The sequence below is a fragment of the Delphinapterus leucas genome, chromosome 20 (genome assembly GCF_059928025.1).
Source record: "Delphinapterus leucas isolate spDelLeu-1000000601 "Yukka" chromosome 20, BTC_Dleu_Yukka2, whole genome shotgun sequence".
Classification (NCBI taxonomy): domain Eukaryota; kingdom Metazoa; phylum Chordata; class Mammalia; order Artiodactyla; family Monodontidae; genus Delphinapterus; species Delphinapterus leucas.
The window spans coordinates 52,927,598-52,941,544 of NC_143148.1; the positions used below are offsets into that span (position 1 = coordinate 52,927,598).

A 13,947-nucleotide genomic window follows, 5' to 3' on the forward strand; every position below is an offset into this window, starting at 1 on the left:
TAAAAATGCCATGCACTTCTATCTTGTTCTCTTGGGACACTCACCCTTGGAACCCAGCCACCATTCTATGAGAAAGCCCAAGGCACCCAGGAAGAGGCACACAGCTTTCACCAACACCCAGCACCAACTTATCAGCCATGGCTAAGAATCCTCTTGAAATTCTCCAGCCCCCCCAGTCCACCTGCTCCAGCATAAAGCAGTGATGAACCATCCCGGCTGAGCCCTGCCCAAACAACAGATTTGCAAGCAATTGTATGTTGTTTTTGGCCACAAAGTTTCGTATAGTTTGTTACAAAGCGATAGGTAACTAGAACAGCATGCAAGGCAGTATGTAAACTGGCTTCCTGTTAACTCTGAGGTATCCTCTCCAGCCATGCTGTATTCCCTTGTACACTCTGTACTTTGGCAAACATGAAAAGCACATGACCACAGACTTTAATTTCTTTCAGTGATGTTTTATAGTTTTCTGGATAGAAGTCTTGCACATCTTTCATTAGATTTTTTCCTAAGTATTTAATGTGTGTGATACCATTGCTAATGCATCCTAGTTATCCTCATTTTATTTTCTAATTATTTGTTGCAAGTATGTAGAAATAAAACTGATTTTTGCATAATGACTTTAGATTAAGCAACCTTGCTAAATTCACTTACTAGTTCTTATAGTTTATTTACAAACTCTTTAAGATTTCTATTTTCCAATGATGCTATCTCCTAGTGATAGCTATACATCTTCCTGTCTTATCCTACTATTTAAAAATTTCTTTTCCTTCCCTTACTGAACTGGCCGGGGCATGCAGTGTGACATTAAAAAGAAGTGATGATAGTGGGCATGCTTGTTTGGGCCCCAGTCGCAAGAGAAAGCTTTAAATATTTCACCATTAATTATAATACTCAGTATAGATTTTCTGGTAGCTATTCTTTATCAGAAAAAGGAAGGCTCCCCCTCAGGTCAACTCAACAAGCTTTTTCTGATCACCCATTATGTCCTAGTCACTATCCCAGGAAAGAGAGAATTTAAAAATAAATGAGACTATCCTTGCTCTGAGAAATTCATCATGTAGGGTAGCAGAGGGGAATTGGAAAAGCAACTCACTCTATGCAGAGGAGTTAGTGAAGTTTCTCAAAGCACGAAGTATTATAGGAAGGGCTCAACGTATGAGATAAATGATGTTCCGGTTAATAAGAATGATATACAAGGGCTACTCCCTTAAAAACTCTCTTTTGGTGTTTATCTATACATGTGGATTTCATTTCATAGAGTCAAAGGAGTATCCTGAATCACATCACATTTTGATAAGTCTAATATTCTCAAGTATTCTTAAAGGAGGCTGTAATTGACAGAATAAAGAATTCCATGGTAAATAACTGTAGTGACGATTCTGGAGTTCTATTTACTCGGGTTTTCAAAGAATGTTACATGAGCCAAAATGCTGAGAAAGAAATTATGTTTTCCATCCCACAAACCCATTGTTAGCTCTCTTTCCATTTCTTTACTGGCTGTATTTGCAAATAATACCACAGGAAAAGAAGAAAAGTTGATTTAGAGCAAGTAACACAGTATGTGGTTTAGAAGTATTTACCTTAGGAAATCATAATACATATTAACTGTTCAACAAATACTTGTTGATTTGGCTCACCCTGGCTATGTTTGCAGGGTACCAAAGAAAACAGTCTGGGCAGAATTGTACTACCTTGGGGCAAAGGCTGTTGAAAGGTATACAATTCAAACACAGGTACAGTGCGGTCTTTCAGTTTCAAAGTTTAAAGTTTTTTTTTTTTTTTTAAAGGGTATCCGAGAGTAAAAACAGGTAACATTTCAGATTTCAAATAGGCTGAAAAGTTATGTACGACGCCAGTGACTTACTGTCTTTAGGAGAAGAACAAGGTGATCACTGTCACGTTTATGTCCAAACATCTAGATTTGTTCTGAAAGCAGAGAATGGAAGTAAGGTGGATCCAGATCTGGAACGACAGAAATTGAGGTCTTTTGGCTTGAGGAAGTCTGGAAGTATAGCTGGTGCCCCGTCAACGTCCCTTTGGGATTCATCTTGGCAGTGCCTGCCAGTCAGACCTCCCAGGCCAGCATTTGCTTTCTTTTTAGGGCTTTCCCCGTAAGATGGAGGCCATTCTGTCCCAAGTGCTAAAGAATTAACACCCCCAGGGTGGACCCTCAACAATGACCCCTGGCAGTTAGTATATCCCCCTCAGGTGGGAACTCTAAGCAGCGTTCTACATTGGTTTACAGATCTCCCCTGTAGAAGCGAGCTCATTATTTGCTTACTCTTACTCTGTTGTCTTACTTTCCCATCCCTCTACCAATGTTTCCTGGAATCACTTCCAGAATAAACCATTTTATTTGGATTCTTGTCTAAGGGTCAGCTTCTGGGGGAAGCCGAACTAACACGGGTGGTATTCTTTTTTTAATAGAAATTTTTTTTTAAAGATTGCTTTCATGTGGACCATTTTTAAAGTCTTTATTGAATTTGTTACAATATTGCTTCTGTTTTATGTTTGGGTCTTTGGCCGAGGGCCATGTGGGAGACCAGCTCCCTGACCAGGGATTGAACCCAGACCCCCGCATTTGGAAGGCGAAGTCCCAATCACTGGAGCACCAGGGAAGTCTCACACGGGTCGTATTTGACTTGAACAAAGGACATCAGTATTCATCCCCTGTCTTTTTCTAAGAAGATGGTGGCACTGTCCCCCCCCCCCACACAAATTACACCTTCTCTTAAGGAACTCGCATATTCTGTAGGAGGGTCATGGAGGACTTGAAGCAATTATCTGGACAAGTCAAGTCAAAGCCACTGTCAACTGAAATTGTGGCTCATTGGAGCACGAGCGTCGTTTTTTGCTTGACTTAATTGCATAATTGCCTTGGTTCTCAGCTGAGTGTGTGTAGACCTCTGTGTGTGTGTGTGTGTGTGTGTGTGTGTGTGTGTGTGTGTGTGTGTATAAGAACAAATTAATGATCTAACATGAGCGGGACCCTTTGGCTTCTGGCCAAGAGGGAGACGTATCAATGTCAAAAGCAGCTATCGAGGGAGACTCTCTCAGGGGGAGAATTTCCGCTTTCAGTTATGACCACCTAAAAACCATGATGAAATTGCTTTTTATGAAATCAAGCCATGGAAACTAAACTTCGAGGAAAAGAGTTAAATTTCAGCCTTGGAGCCCTCTGTCTGCTCTACTGGAGAATTTTCCAGGGCATGTCAAACATAGCTACAAGATTTCATGAAAGTCTTGCTTTTGACGTTTCAGTAAATTCAGTGAACATTTCTGTGTGTGAGCAAGTAGCATGGCTTTTAGAAGAGAACGGTATTTAAATTCCATGTTCATCCCTGCTTTAAAGGAATCATTGTAATAAACGAGACTCTAGTCTTAAGTTTTTGTTCATATGAGAATATTATGCAGAAAGCTTCCCAAACAATTAGTCAGTACAAGTTTCAGGACACTGCCTTAATCCAGGAGCAGAGTGGTTCACCCCTAAGAATGAGATTAGACATATTACCTGAGAGCAAGAGATAAACAAACAAATAGCACCAAAGAGGAAGCCGCCACTCAGTTTTTTGTTTAAATTAATTGCTAGATCTCTTTGACAACTTGAGTAAACTTAATACCTTTATTTTCTGTACTTTCAAGCTTATCTAACTGGACTTAATAGAAAAAATAAATAACACCTTCCCCTTTTCATCATCATTATTCTGCTTAAATGTAACTCAGATCAATCAATATAACATTGATGAATGTGGTTTGACTATAATGATTCCGATAGCATTTCTAGTATATCCTCTTCATTGAAAAGCATAGGCAAAGACAGTCTCTCTCCCTCATAAGCAGAACCCGATTTCAGCAGATGGTTCACACCAGGAATTTGTTTTGTTTTATTTTGTTTTGACCCAGAACAATGAATGAGCACCCTCTTCCTATAGGTGGAAAGATTTTGCTCAAAAAAATGCTTACGGTGCGAAATCCCCAGCTAAGGGTTTAGCTTGGGGATGACCATGCAGGTGGTCTTACCCCAGAGTGAGGTCAGCTTCAGAAAATGTTCAAGTTGGACGATTCACGTTGAGTTCCTTAAAGTTTCTTAATCACTTCACGTGCTCTCCTGCCCTGGGATTTTGCATCTGCTGCTTCCTGCCTGTAGCACTCTGGAGCCCACGCACAGCCCCTCCACCCACACACTGCTCGCATTCTCATGCTACTAGGGTTTATATCTCAGGTCTTTGCTTAAATGGAGTTTTCTGGAGGGACACACCGTTTGTGTGCCTTTTGCACTGTTGCTTGCACTCTTGTTGCATCTAAAACCTCACCACTTGGACCCCTTGGTTTGTTGTCTGCCTCTCAGCTCACAGTTTAGCCCCCCTCCTGCCCAGGTGTGTTTGACTAACCACTCCCTCTCCAGGTGGGCCTTGGAAGACTCCTCCCTAATCTACCCTAAGGCCAACTTCTAAGTCCACGGACTGTTGTCTGGGGACCCCGCTCCCACCGCCGGCCCCTCAGCTGGACTTGTCTCTCCATTGTTCATGTCCAAGATGTTCCCAGGGCCCCTTTAAACTCGGAGATTCAGGAAATTCCTATGCTTGCTCTGTATTTATATGCTATGCTATCATGGATGATAAACTTTCCCTGGCTGGATCTCATTTCATTCATTTACAAACAAACAAACAACAACAATAAAAACAAAACAAAGACGCTAAAAGGACGAGCAAACTTTTTCTTAAAGGGCCAAAGTAAGTATTTTAGACTTTGTGGAGCCACGTGGTCTCTGTCACAACTATTCAGCTTCACTACTGAAGCACAGAAGCTGCCATAAATACATACATGGATAGGTGTGTTCGTGTTCCAATAAAACTTTATTTACAAAAACAAGTGGCAAGCTGGAATTGGCCCATGGGCTCTAGTTTGCTGAGCCCTGGTCTACATGATTTGTATGATTCCTCCTCTAAAATTCCCTGAAATCGTACTGCTTTTAAGTAGTCCCTTCTTAGCCCCCTGTGCTTTTCCTCCTCATCACTACTGCAAGCAAATACAAAAGAAAACATAGGTCTCTCCCAGCAGACTATAAATTCCATGCAGTCAGTGACGAGGTCTGGTTTTCACCGGAATATACCAAAGTTGTCACAAAGTGTATAGCCCAGGTAAGCTCTCAATGAAACAAAAAGTGAATGAATATGTTTGAGTCAACCAACTTTCCCTGAGAGAGAAGGACTAGAGATACCGCACACCTGAATGTATGCTCCCCCATTCCTCTCGCCGGTAAATCATGTTTTCCATCATTTTCCTGGCAGTGGGAAGGGATGTGTACTGAAGTAGGCACAGTTGTGTTCCCTACTTCCCTAGGCAGGAAGGACTTCAAGGCAGTGTTTCTCAAATTGTCACGAGCACACAGATCACCCGCGACCTCGTTCAGATGCAGGTTCTTATTCAGGGTAAGTCAGGGTGAGACCTGAGATTCTGCATTTCTAACAGGCTTCCCGGTGATGTAGATCCTGCTGGCCTATGGAGCACACTTTGAGTTGTAAGGCTTTAGGGGACTTCTGCCCTGAGCACTTTTCCTCCCTGTTAGCACCTAATGAGAATTTGGGACATACTGCAGATATCCTGCCCTGGCTGGTTTATTTTGATTTTCTTTATAAAACCTGAAAATGGCTATTTAAATTTTTTCTGCCTATGGCACAGAGATTAAAGACACTATAAGCCTAGGAGTAGGAGTTACTTTCTGTGAAGGAAGGATATCAGCCCCTCTCCAGGTATATCTTGTTATTACAGGCAGCGAAGAAGTAAAAGGCAAGGGGAAGGTGGTCAGAGCATGCTCAGGTTTCATCTCTATTCCAAAAGGATCCCTGGACACTGCTGGGGACCAAGGAGGGATGGATGGACAGGTGGCACATCACAGCACAGAGGCACGATGCCCTTCTCATGGCCGATGATCCAGGAAAATGTGCAAAACCTTGTGCAAGGATTATATTGGGGAGAGATGCTTCTTCTTAACTCCTGCTATTTCCTTCCACGTGGGATGAATCTGGTTAGTGCGTCACTTTCTCCTCTTTCTGCTCTTTACTCACAGTGCCCGAAGAGAGAGGAAGTGACTTACTGGATCGCTAAAGTTGGGAAGAAAACTGCGCCATTTGGCTCAGCTCCTCCCTCTTTCCTCTTGGAGTAAGATTCCTGCTGGAAGTAGGCTGCTCTGCATCCTTATCCTGTAAATCTTCCCTAGTGGGTCCCACAAAAGTCCGTCTCACTCAGAACCGCCTATAACCGAGTGAATGTCTGTGAAATTCTGGGTGCGGTCTTCGGACCCATTTGGCTCTCAGACCAGGCACTAGTCATCAAGGTGAATTTTTGGCCCATCGTCTGCTGCTCCTCTGCTTCTTTTTCAATTTGTTCGCAACTCAGGCTCGGGAAAGAAAAACCAGACCTTTACTAGACCTCTTCAAAATACTCAACTGTTATCAGGGGGCGAGGGTAAAACTTTGCCTTGGTCCAGTTTTTCAGTGGCCCATGCTCATAGGCTGGTTCTGCAGCATTAACAGCCTCGCGATGGGACGCCCCTGGTGTGGGTGCCTCTAGGCCAATGCAACCAGCTCGTCCTACACATCCCCAAATACGAGCACGAGGAACAGAGACGTCCCAGTACACGCAGAAGAATCACACTCGCCGAACAGTCTGAATGATGGCAGGGAGCACAGCGGGAACGGTAGTGCCATGGGGGCTGGGCTCTCCTGGTTCTCATCTCGGTTCTGCTACTTACCAGTTCTTGGGAAAGTCACTTCCCCTCTCTGAACCTCAGTTACTTCTTCCAAGAAATGTGAATAACGATGCTCACAGGGTAGTTCGAGAAAGCAAAGAGTCTCATACCCATGAAAGCTCTTTGGGTACCATGAAAATCTGAATGATTATTATATTAATCAATGTCAAAGATTCCAAATCTCTGTTTGACGTTCACATAAAGAATTGGGCATCAATGAGAGAATTTGATAGTAGGTGTGCATTTGGGGAATCCCACTGTGTTAGGTGGGCTGCAAGGACTCTGCCAGTTCTAATCCAGACCCTAACTTTATAAATGAAAGACGAGAAGCAATTTGCCCAAGGTCACGCGTGCGTTAGTGGCAGAGGCTGGAGTACATCCTGACTGGCAGATGAGGGGTCTGTTTGGGGGATTCAACCATTATGTAAGCTCAGTCCTATCTCAAACAATGGCATGGACTTCACACCTCCTCCACTTTACCATGAGTACTAGTTGGAGCTACTTTTAGGTTCATGTTATAGAAACCCAATTTAAAGTAGCTAAAGCGAAATAAAAGGGAAGGGATTCATATAACTGAAAATTCCAAGGTATTCATGGCTACAGGTATGGCTAGATCAGGGCTCTGTTTCTCTACCCATCTGTCAGTTCTGTTTTCCTCTGTGTTTGCTTCCTTCCCAGGCAAACTTTCTTGAGCTACCAGGAAAGAGGCTCACATACTCTTTATGGCTCAAGAGCTCAAAGAGACTGTCTTTCCAATAATTCACATTTGCCCTCCTTGTGTTATGGGCTCACTGCTGATCCTATCAGTGTGGCCAAGAGGAGGGAATCCCGTCATTAGCAAGGCCTGAGTCTGGCGTCAACTCCTGGGGTTAAGTAGGGGCATGAAATAAATTTTAAAGGAACCATATAGACTAGCCAAGATTATTATGGAAGGGGAAGTGTTAGTTCACCAAAGGGAGGGATGCTGCATAAACCCTATCATATGTGCCCATAACACTCCTCATTAAATCCTTAGCCATCTTGATACTTTGCTCATTATATTAGTTTCCTATTGCTGTGTAACAAGTGCCCACAAAGTTACGCACTTCAACAAAATACACTGAGTAGCTCACAGTTCTGAGGATCAGAGGTCCAGCATGGCATGGCTAGTTCTCTACCCAATATCTGATCTCACAGGCTGGAATCAAAGCATGAGCCAGGCTGAAGTCTTGTCTGAAGGCTCTGGGGAAGAACATGCTTCCAGGCTCATTCAAGTTGTTGGCAAAATTCAGTTCCTTGCAGGCCTCTCCTTGTAGGTCTGACATCTACCTACTGACTACATGCCCCCTGACCTGTTGAAGACGTATCCACCCCACACCCCACCTGTGGTACCCGACATTCTGCTCTCTTCTTCAGGCCTTATTTATGAAAAGGAAAGAACTAGCAGAACTTCCAGGTAACACAGAAACCCGTTTCTACTTTCAGGGCACTGTCCAAACGCCAAGGTGTAATCTGAGTCTTTTCTTCCAAAAACCACCTCCCTGTCTCCAAGGACAAGGAAGGATGTCTCCCCTAACGTAGCATTTCCAGGTCTTCTCTGGACCTTAGGGGAACTTTTACCTGCTGGGATTTCTCAACACCACCATGACCCTTCCTTCAGTTCTGGCTGATCTTCAGGCCATCCCAGTCTAATCCAACCTTCAACAATGCCTCAGAAAAATGAACCATAAATCAGAAGGAGTTTTCTTTGAGATGCGTCAGATGAGGCAAGAGTGGAAACCCCCTGGATAGGAAACCAGTCTAACCTGTTTGGCCATTAGTGGTGACTTGGGTTTTACACCTCATTGCTCCTGGAAAGAGAAAAACAGTATCTCACTGGAGCCAAGGAGAATCCCCACCCTCATGCCTACGTGGAGGACACTTTCACAGAGGCTGAGAGAGGAGCTGGATTTGGACAGTCCAGGAGACAGTGCCGCCGGAAGTCAGAAGACGAGGGTGCCCACCAAACTGAAATCAGGCAGAGAAAGACAACCTTCAGGGCCGGCGATTTCATCCGGGGGAAATGTCTACAAATCAATTCATAAAGAGGTGGTGGTTTGGAAGACGGTTCTGTGATCAAATATGTTTGGGGGGGAATGGGTTGAAGAAAATTAATATGTTTTCTGACTACAGAATTTTTCAGACTTTTAAATATATAATGGGCATTCAGACTCTCCAGTGATGGGGTAGAGCAGGGGTCAGCAAACTTTTTCTATAAAGGGCCAGATAGGCTTTGTGGGGCAAATGGTCTCTATAACAACAACTCAACTCTGCTGTTGTAGCAGTAAAGCTGCTGCAAAGCCATGGACAATAGGCAAGTGAATATTGTGGCTGTTCCAATAAAACTTTATTTACAAAAACAAGCAGGGGGCAGGATTTGCCCTCCAGGCCATAGTGTGACAACCCCTGGGGTAGGATTAATAAAATTTATTGGACCACAGAACCCTTCATTCATTCATCCTTTCATGTGTTATTTTTGTGGGACAAAACTAAAAGTCTTACAGACAGGACACTCTCTGGTTCAGGATTATTTCCCTGATATCTACAAGGGAACCTGGGACACAGAAAACTCTCAACCAAAAGTCACTGAATAGGAAACACTGAATTAAATAGCAAAATAAAACAATTGTTCCAGGAGACAGAGGGCCCCTAAGGGAACACACTGATGACAGCTGAACTATTTGAAACAATGTTTCAGAGCAACAAGAAGTGACTGTGTTTTTGGAATAAAAGAAAAGAAAAAGGAGAAGAAGGGGAGACATAGAATGGAAAAAACGGATTGTAGTAAAAAGGCAAAGGATAAGAAAAGAAAGAGGTGGAGGATCAAAAGATGCGTTTCCACCCGCAGGAAAATGACTTTCTCTGCCCTGGCTGTGCACAAGAGTGTTGCTGTCCTGAAAGGGAAAACCTTTAATGAGGTGCTGAAAAACCTTCTTTGGCATTAATTAACAAGATCACTAGGGGCCTCCCTGGTGGTGCAGCGGTTAAGAACCTGCCTGCCAATGCAGGGGACATGGGTTCAAGCCTTGGTCCCAGAAGATCCCACATGCCGTGGAGCAACTAAGCCCGTGCATGACAACTACTGAGCCTGCGCTCTGGAGCCCGTGAGCCACAACTACTGAAGCCCACGCACCTAGAGCCCATGCTCCACAACAGGCGAAGCCACTGCGATGAGAAGCCCGCACACCGCAACGAAGAGTAGTCCCCGCTCGCTGCAACTAGAGAAAGCCTGCGTTCAGCAACAAAGACCCAACGCAGCCAAAAATAAATAAATAAAATAATAACTAAATTAAAAAAAAAAGATCACTAGGCTGTCGTAATTGCAGGGAAAAAAAAATCATCAAGAGATATTTCCTAACAGAAATGCAGGTCATTACAAAATATTATTTAAAGTCACATTTACATATAAAAAGGATCAAATGGATGTTGTCCCACTTGGCACCCGACTCCCACCCCTCTCTCTTGTGCACAGGAATCAGTACACGGCTCCCCTGTAAGCCAGGGGCTTTGGAATCCTTGCAGAGCATCCTCCCAAAGGGGCTTGATGGATACGGAGATGTGAGAACTGAAGGAAAGCTTTGCAGGTGAAATCTCAGGGCTGCAACCCCCCATTCCCCACCTGATTAACTGCCACTTATGGTACTAAGTGCCCGAATCCCTCACTTAACTGGGGTCTCCATGAAACCACTGACCTTATCTGGGTTTTTCCCCCTGCATCGTGTTCTCAACACACAGCCTACATTAGGATGCTCAGTAGGTACCCACTGAAAGCATTCATCAATTCTTCAGGACTCAGCTAAAGACTTACCGCCGCTGAGAAGCTTTCCTGCATGTCCCAAACTAGAGGAAGGTGCTTTCCTCTAGAGACACTGTGGCATTTCACACTCCCTTGTGGTGGCACTTAGAGAAATAAACCGACAATGCAAAATGGCAACAAGGGCCAAGCCCCCCGTCCCCATGCCCAATTAGAAACAGAGCTACTAGGGACAGGACTCTGCTATATTAATATCCATGTCCTTATCTTTAGCATCTTTACAGACCTAGGTATGGAGTACGTGCTCTCAGCAAGCGCTCCTTGAATGGATACTGATAACTCCTCTATGGCTCAGAAAGTCAGTGGCAGCTGTTATGAATCTTGGGCAAACTTTGGGATGGCTGCCAGTGGGAGCTGAACAAGGATCTGGAAGGATAGGCCACAAAAAGGAGAGGTGGCCCAGGGAACTCACTGTGTCTCTAGGGTAGTAACCAGAGAAAGGGGTTCTTTTAAGCCAGAGTGTCCCAAAGTGTGTCGCAGTTAACAGACATGGCTTTGGTTGTAAATGGATACTACATAAAAAGGGAACCCCAGGTTAACTGTGAAGCCACTATACATGTATAGTGAGGCTAAACAAACAAATGGGTGATAGATGATGAAAGCCAGGCTTCTCACTGCTGGTGTGGGTGGTTATAGAGAAACAACAGAAGGAGGCTAGAATGACCAAGGTGGTAATGGATTAGAGTTAGAGACATTAGCATGAACCCATGTTTAGCTTAATATAGATATGAATAGATATATAAATAGATGCTAGAAACAGAGAGATGCTACATAGGTATAGAGATATCATGTGTATATGCAGAGATATGTTAATACACACACATTTATTTCCTAGTTCTATCCTAGTTCTGGGAAGGCCTAGAAGCAATAATATCCCAGTAAGAATAAGCACATGCAACATCCAGATTTTGGTTCCTAAATACTGTTCTCCAATAAAGGAAACCAAGCCTCCTTGAAGAGATGGCTGATTCTAGGATTGGGTCAGGGAATGTATAAGATGAGCCTGGAGCATCTTCGAGTGTGAGGAATTAAAGAAGTGCTCCAAAGACAAAACTGGGTGAGTATGTCAGAGGAACACAGGAGCCAAATGGAAGAGCTCCCAATGACTTCAGCTGGAACAATTTGAGCAAGAAAAATTAATAACAAAACACTGTGTTAAAATCCAAAGTCTAACATAAATATCTGTTAAGTTCATACGGACTTAACAAATGATGGGGTAAGTAAATAAAGGAGAATATACAAATCTCCCATAGAAAAGAGTTCCAAATAATTTACTCTGTGCTCAAGGAGGTAGAGCATAATCCCTTAAGTTTGGGCTGCACGTAGTGACTTCCTTCTGAAGAGTTCCATATGCGAAGAGAGAGGAAAAGTAACTTTACAGGGGGGAAGCCCGACAAACATACTCAGCCAGGTGACCAAGGTCAACATCAGTAGTGATAAGTCACATTGATCCCATATACTTTTGATGTGATGTGATGAAAATTGCACCTTACCTCCGGGCTCTTCCTCCCCCAAAATCCATAACGCCAGTCTAATCAGGAGAAAATACATCAGCCAAATGCCAGCTGAAGGTCCTGCTACAAAATATTTACCTGAACAGCACACCTCAAAACTCTCAAGGTCATCAGAAACAAGGAGGGTCTGGGAAACTGTCACAGCCAGGAGGAGCCTAAGGAGATGTGACAACTAAATGTAACATGAGATCGCAGATGGGAAAAGGATATGAAGCTTAAAATTATGGAAATTAGTTTAAATGGAGAGGAATGAATAATAATGCATCAATATTCATCCATGAATGGTGACAAACGTTCCACACTCACGTAAGATGTTAATGATAGGGGAAAGTGGGTGGGAGGTACGTGGATACTCTGCGTACTATCCCTGTAACTTTTCCATATGCTAAAACTACTCTAAAATTTAAAAAGTTTCATAAGGTAAACAAAGCTACAAAGAAAATAAAAACAAAACAAAACTAAAGGTCCCCATGAACACCATGGGTAGGACTGCCATTGTTTAAGATAACAAAGGTGCCCTTGGAGTCGTGCAAACAGGCCTCCTCACGCTGCACCTTCCCCAAGTCTTTGGCGCAATGCTGGACCCTGGGTATGTCCCCAGCACTATTTCCTGGGTTACTTATCCGCGTATTGATGCTGGTATCTCTTTTATGGCCATCCACTGTTGCCTGATGCTTTCAGGTGTAAGTCTCAAAGCCAACACGTTCTTTTTTTTTTTTTTTTTTTTTGCGGTACGTGGGCCTCTCAGTTGCTGTGGCCTCTCCCGTTGTGGAGCACAGGCTCTGGACGCGCAGGCTCAGCGGCCATGGCTCACGGGCCCAGCCGCTCCGCGGCATGTGGGACCTTCCCGGACCGGGGCACGAACCCGTGTCCCCTGCATTGGCAGGCGGACTCTCAACCACTGCGCCACCAGGGAAGCCCATAATACGCATTGTTAATAAACCTCTGAGGTTTTCCTGAGTCACACATTCTGCTCAACCCTGAACTAAAGGGCAGGGACTAAGCCTCATTTTCGACTAAGTGTCGTTCTTTTGCTTCTCATTCCACATCTAGGTAGTACCACGATGCTTCCCAGGTACCATGAGCTTGGCAGATAGTTGACACTCGACCAATATTTGATAAAAGAATGAACGCATGCATGCATGAACTGTCAAGATCAACATTTAATTTTTTTTTTTCTGTTTAAGAACTTTGACAATGGGTGTCATGCCCAGGGATCCATCACTATTAGGGGACCCAAGCTATGGGAAATTAGTTTTAAAAAAAAAAACATCTACTGACACCCAAGGCCATTCATTCTGCAGAACCTGACTGAGGTCCAACGTGGTGGGAAGGATTTTCTTTCTCAAATGTGAGAGACATTCTTGCTATTTGTCGTTCTGAAGCTAATACCATTTTTAGTTTTTTTGTTTTTTTTTTCTTTCTGTTTTACAGGCTCAGTTAGATGGGCCTGCCTTCTGAATCAGCAGCTCAATAATTAGTTTGGTTGCATTTGCAGGTAGAAAACTGGAGGCATTTTTTTCCCCCACAGGCAGAAAGGTACATGTGCAATTAACTAATTGCAGACTGATGCTTATCTGGTATAAATGCTAGAAACACACACAGACACACACACCTTGACATCCAAAACTCCATCTCTGACCTGGGGGGTGTGAGAGAGACACACAGAGAATGATACTCTGAACAGGCGAGGAGTTTGGAGGGAAAAAACCCTCCCCTTTCCACACGGGCCCCTGCAGAGGTCACTCCCTTGGTGCCCCCGGGTGTGGAGGGACACGTGGGGAGGTGGAATGCACCCGTTCCCAGAATTCTTTTAGAAAGGCTGTCAGTGTTTAAGTTAGAATATTGCT

General features: G+C 43.8%; 1 long non-coding RNA gene across 1 annotated transcript in view; it reads right to left on the reverse strand.

Moving 5' to 3' along the window:
- Positions 1 to 285: 285 nt before the first annotated feature.
- LOC149744708 (uncharacterized) overlaps positions 286 to 13,947 on the reverse strand; it is a 333,956-nt gene continuing 320,294 nt past the window's right edge. Inside the window, exon 4 of the long non-coding RNA XR_016391032.1 lies at positions 286 to 1,962. This is a non-coding gene — a long non-coding RNA (uncharacterized LOC149744708). The remainder of the gene's footprint in view (positions 1,963 to 13,947) is intronic.